We start from the raw sequence: 6,489 nt of genomic DNA on the forward strand, positions 1-6,489 counted from the left end.
TATTTATTTTGATTTTTTTAGATTTATGAGTTTTCATATTACAATTGTTGAGCTATTTTGTTCTTAATTTTTTTGTATTTACATTTTTTCCTGAATTTTCTATTAGCCTGGGCAAATGAAACCTTGGCTTTCCTAGTTGCTTACATTTTATATAACTGTGGTACCTATGTCAAAAGCCAATAAATTTACATACAAACTACATTAATCTTAATTAAGCTAGAGACTTTATTCAGATACACTCACATTTTTCTAATATCTTCTTTCTATTTAAAGAACCAATTTAGGGTCTCCCCTTGCATTTACTTGGGATTTCTTTGCCAGTTTCTTAGGTTATCTTTTTTTTTTTTTTTAGAATAATTCTTTTTTTTTTCTTTTGGTTAATTATTTTCTTTATTTACATTTAAATGTTATCCTCTTTCCTAATTTCCCCTCCAAAAATCCCCTATTCCTTCCCCTGTCTCCTTGCTCCAAAACCCACCCACTCCCATTCCTGGCCCTAGTATTCCCCTATAGTGGGGCATAGATTAGGTTGTGTTTTTATTTAATAAAGTTATGACATTTGAACATTTCAGATATTGTCTTGAATGATAGATAATATTGCAAGATCATCTAAGAGGCACCTGCTGAGTTCAAGCCTCAGTACTTACTAATCTATCAAGATGGGGGAGCATTGGTTTCTTAATTGAGCATCTCATACTTCTGTTTCTTCATCTTTCATTTGGGGGAAATAACCATGATAGGTACTGTTAAAATGTAGTGGTTTTTTGTGTAATACAACATGCAGAATTATATTCAAATGGGATGGCTGGCCTGCTTATTATTTCAAATACAGTTTATAGTTCACAAAGGTCTGTGTTGTAGGAAGCAAGGGATTGGATATTCATGAATATGATACTTGGCCACTCCAGGTCCTTAGCACATTTAATGACTAGTTTTTAAAGTATGTTTGTCCTAAGTTGAAAGAGCCTGAGATTTTTGCTGAGGTGATGTAGAGAATCATTTCAAACTGGAGAAGACTCTTGATGACCTAGAAAAGTTACCCAAGCCCAAAGAAGTGAGTGTGGGGCTCATGTAAGACACTAGATCACAGACTAACTGAATTTAATTTATTTAATCCAAAGCATGAGATTGCTGACTCCAGAGTGTGCTGTGTCTTCCTCACTTCTTGTAAAACGTTCCTCTTATTACTCTGCCTTCCCTTAGGTGGGTATGTTAAGAGGATAATGAATTCATGATCAAATACTTTGATTCTGACAAACCTGGAGCACTAGTTATAATTAACTCATCTTCTTCCCCCACTTTCTTCCCCTTTGATTCTTTTTTTTTTTCCTAGAAATATTTCATTGGTGAGACCCCACCATCTGCACAAAGTGGTTCTGGAATCAAGCTCCTTCCTCCTTGCAATGAGATCTTTCTTGAGTGGTCCCATGAATGCTTTCTTCTCCTCCATGGTCTGTAGGCGACCATGGCCAAATTTGGAGGTGGTGTCAATGAACTTTAGGTCAATCTTCTCCAGGGCCCAACGTTTTGTCTGAACCAGCAAGGACTTATGAAGAGTAAGTACTCGCTTCTTGGTCCCCACCACACAGCCTTTGAGCATGATGAAGTCATTGGTCACCTCACCATAATGGACAAAGCTACCCAGTGGGTTGATGCTCTTGTCAGACAAGTCATAGTCAGTAGATGCATTGTTCTTGATCAGTTTGCCATCCTTGATGAGGTAGCCTTGACCAATCTTGTAAATCTTCTTGTTAATCTCTGTTCGGTGATGGTAGCCTTTCTGCCCAGCTCGAGCCACAGAGAAGGCGGCACGGGCAGGGTGCCAGGCTCCAATACAGGCAACTTTGCGCAAACTCAATGGGTCTTTCGGGGCAGTTTCTTTGTATGCCAACGACTGGTTACCCCTTTGTACTCTTTGCCTTTTGTCACGCCGATGACATCAATCATCTCATCCTGCCCAAACACCTGGTTCACAGGAACCTGCTGCTCCAGCCTCTCTCGGGCCCAGTCTAGCTTCTCAGCCACAGTGGCCCCATTCACCTGGATCTCCATCAAGTGTGCCTTCTTCTGGTGCAGAGGAAGCAGACGCATCTGAGTGTGGGCAATGATGCGGATGACCTGGCAGTACTTCTTCATGCTGCTGAAGTCCTTCTCCAGCTGCTTCTTTCCCGTGTCATCCTGCCATTTCTTACAATACTTGGTGAAAGCCTTCTTCTTAGACTTGTGCCAGTTCTTATAGAAGCGCCTTTTACACTCGTCGCTGATGTGCTCAGCAAATACAGTCTTGAAGGTCCGGAGGCCTCGTGGGGGCTCAACATATCCCACAATGCCCACAACCACCATTGGGGGGTTTTCCACAATGGTCACAGCCTCCACGACTTCTTTCTTGTTCAGCTTAGATCCTGGCCTGTCAACTTCCCGGACTATGTGGGTCATGCCAGCCTTGTAACCCAGAAGGCTGTGAGGTGAACAGGCTTGGAAGCGTCATCCTTAGGGAAGCTCTTCACTTTCCCATGATGCCGGCTGCTGCGCTTGCGAGGCAGGAAGCCCAAGGACCCATGCCTGGGAGCTGAGAATTTCCTGTGAGACATCTCGCCGCCACATGCCTCAGATAGAGCCCCTTTGATTCTTAAGAGACTGCAAGCACACATTTTTTCTTAACATTCCAAAAGAATTCAGAGATCTATCTGCCTCTCTTAAGCACAGAAGTTAAACTAGTTGGATGTAACCCTGCTATGAAATTACCATTCCTACAACACCTGGGCCTAACCTCCCTCTGTCCTAGGCTGACCTTGAACTCAGAAATCTGCCTGCTTTGTATCTTTCTGACAAGCTGACTCCTAGGATAGCTGCCTTTGATCCTTTAGATTTATGACACCCCTCATAACTCATATTACATCTTTATATTTTGCATAGTTAAGAAATTACATGTATTTTGAACTAGTGGAGACATAGCCACATTTGCAACTCCTGGACTCTTGTCATTTCTAATTCTCATGGAGTCATTAATATTAACTGGGAGGACTTTCCTCTGAGGAAGGTAAAAATATATACGTTATTAAACAAACAAACTTTAGGCCCATGGCAGCCATTGACACTCGTGGAGGCTCACACCTGGAAGGCACCCTGTCTCAGCAACAAGAACCTTAATTCTATCCTCCTCAGGGCCATGGCTCGGCAGCAGAAGAGTGACAAGAACTGGTGATATGTAGAGTTTGGGATCTAAACAAACAAAAGCATTTCTGTAAAAGGAGACTCATACTAGAGTAACTGCATGCCAATATTGAACATCTTTGGTAGCTATAAGAACACCAACTTTTGTACTTGATAATTCTCCTGTATTAGGGAAGTAGGAAGCTCAGAATGAGCTCTAATATGACTGTTATATATAGGAAGGATTTCTTGTCTTATCAATAGTTTAGCCTGGAAAAAAATTAGAGATAGGGTCATTATTGTTTTACATAATGGTAACATTCTAAAACTGGAGAATGAAATAGTAATACATTGGAAATCAGTTATGCTATTAAATGGAGTAGAAACATCCATTAGTAATATTTACACAGCACACATCTCATTTTGTTGTGTTGATGAAAAGGATGTTTTTATCATCTTCATGCATGGTTCAGTTTAGACTGTCCATTCACAGCTGGTACTATCAGTAAAGTAGAGAGTGTTATGCCCAGACTGCAGACACCTCAAAATCTACCATAGAGCCAATGCTGAAGCAAATCACTCAAGGGCCTTTTATTACAACTATTACAAGATCGGGCAGGAACTCTCACTGTCTCCATTGCAGTGTATCCAAAATGAGAGCTGAGAACTCAGGGAATACAAAGCTTTTATAGGGCACACCACACATTCAAAAAATTTCCACATAAGTAGGCTCCTGATTGTTTAGTATTTCCAACTTGTTTTTCTGGCAAGGGCAAGGGTAAGAGGAGACAGTTCCAAAGGGGGTCACAGAGGGCAGCACTTATGACTGTTAAATCACTTATCAATAAGGCCATTTGGTCCCCTCATTAAAAAAAAAAAAAGTTTCTCCTGATTGGGTGTTGCTATGGGTGATAGTCCTGATCTGCTTAGGTTTTGTCTGTTTTTTTTTGTTTTTTTTTTGTTTTTTGTTTTGTTTTGTTTTGTTTTGTTTTGTTTTCCTTTCTGGTACAGGAATGCTCAGGGGTTGGTACTTGCAGGAATCTGCATTCCAGAACTAGGTGAAAACTTGGAATGTACAGGATCTGCATTCAAATTGGAATAGTTGCTTATATCTTACAAAATCTTCCTTTATGGGGAAGGGAACTTTGTGAGCTACTTAAAGAACAGATTTTAAGAACAGTTTCCTTTAGGCTAAATTTTGATAACATATACAGAAGTCTGTACAATAGGAGATAAAAAATCTTGACTCTGTAAATGAATAAATCTGTATCTTACATGAGTAAAACATAAATTGTGGCATATTAAAAACATTTAATAATTTATAAGGTAACAGGCCATAAGGTAACACAAGTAGAGTGTTATGCCCAGACTGGGGACACCCCAAAAATCTACCATGGAGCCAATTCCAAAGCAAATCACTCAAGGGCCTTTTATTACAATTATTACAAGATCGGGCAGGATCTCTCACTATCTCCATTGCAGTGTATCCAAAATGAGAGCTGAGAACTCAGGGAATACAAAGCTTTTATAGGGCACACTGCACATTCAAAAAATTTCCACATAAGTAGGCTCCTGATTGTTTAGTATTTCCAACTTGTTTTTTCTGGCAAGTGCAAGGGTAAGAGGAGACAGTTCCAAAGGGGGTCACAGAGGGCAGCACTTATGACTGTTAAATCACTTATCAATAAAGCCATTTGGTCCCCTTATTAAAAGAAAGTTTCTCCTGATTGTGTGTTGCTATGGGTGATGGCCCTGATCTCCTGCTTAGGCTTTGCCTGTGTTTCTTTTTTTCTTTTTTTCTTTTCTTTTCTTTTCTTTCTTTTTTTTTTTTTTTTCTTTCTTGTACTAGAGAGCTCAGGGGTTGGTACTTGCAGGGACCTGCATTCCAGAACTAGGTGAAAACTCGGAATGTACAGGGGCCTGCATTCAAAATGGAATAGTTGCTTATATCTCACAAAAGCTTCTTTTATGGGGTAGGGAACTTTGTGAGCTACTTAAAGAACAGATTTTAAGAACAGTTTCCTTTAGGCTAAATTTTGATTACATATACAGAAGACTGTACAACAGTAGATGAAAAATCTTGTCTCTGTAAATGAATAAATTTGTATCTTACATGAGTAAATCATAATTTATGGCATATTAAAGACATTTAATAATTTATAAGGTAACAGATCATTAACTTGTTTTATCATTTAACAGTTTATTATGAATTAGCATTTTTATAAAATTATAATTTTATAAATTAAGGTAGTTTATCCCTGTTATGAATTTGAGCACTGAAGACTACAATTTTGAGTAGAAGTTCCAAAGTAAACATTAAACCACAAAAATAGTGTGTGCAAAAAAATGGAAATTTTATTTTCTTGAACTTTTGGTAGTATATCCTTACAAGACACAAATTAATTTAATGGCTTTTATATTAAGTAGTATATTTGATATTATGATTATAAAATATAAATATAAACATAAGAATTATATAAGTGTAAAATAATATGACTACAGAAGAGAAAATTGTCTTTTGAAGGAAGATATTTGTGAGAATAAAAAGGGATGCAGCTAATCTTTACCAGAGTTTTATTAAGACTCAGTTTTTCCCAAACAATTGAATTTTAACAGTCAGCAAAGACATACACAATTACCTTGATTAGATAAAGAATAAGTCAGTTTTTGTTATCATGAATAAATAAACATTATAATCTAAGGAATATATAAACTCTAATCTTAATATATATATTATCCTTAAGCTCCCTTCTCCACACAAGGCTTGTATAACTTATTTAGTTTTCTTTTTGTGTTTTTTTTTTCTTTTCTTTTCGACTGTAAGCTTTCATGGTTTTTGTCATCACCTAAAATAATTTATTTTTAGGGAAAAAAACTCATTTAATTATATAAAAATATAACCTTATCTATTTTCCTCAGAATAAACATATCTATATCTATTTACTGCTTCCTTTTATTTTAGGTCTCTAAAGAAGACTTGAATCACTCACAGGACCTTCTCCAAAATTGACCATATAATTGGTCACAAAATAGGCCTCAACAGATACAAAAATATTGAAATTGGCCCATGTATCCTATCAGACCACCATGGCCTACGGCTGATCTTCAATAACAACATACATAATGGAAAGCCAACATTCACGTGGAAACTGAACAACACTCTTCTCAATGATACCTTGGTCAAGGAAGGAATAAAGAAAGAAATTAAAGACTTTTTAAAGTTTAATGAAAATGAAGCCACAACATACCCAAACCTATGGGAAACAATGAAAGCATTTCTAAGAGGGAAACTCATAGCTCTGAGTGCCTCCAAGAAGAAACTAGAGAGAGCACATA

General features: G+C 37.6%; 1 pseudogene; it reads right to left on the minus strand.

Moving 5' to 3' along the window:
* Gm5851 (predicted gene 5851) lies at positions 1,331-2,617 on the minus strand (annotated as a pseudogene).

Source organism: Mus musculus, chromosome 3 (assembly GCF_000001635.26).
Source record: "Mus musculus strain C57BL/6J chromosome 3, GRCm38.p6 C57BL/6J".
Taxonomy (NCBI): Eukaryota; Metazoa; Chordata; class Mammalia; order Rodentia; family Muridae; genus Mus; species Mus musculus.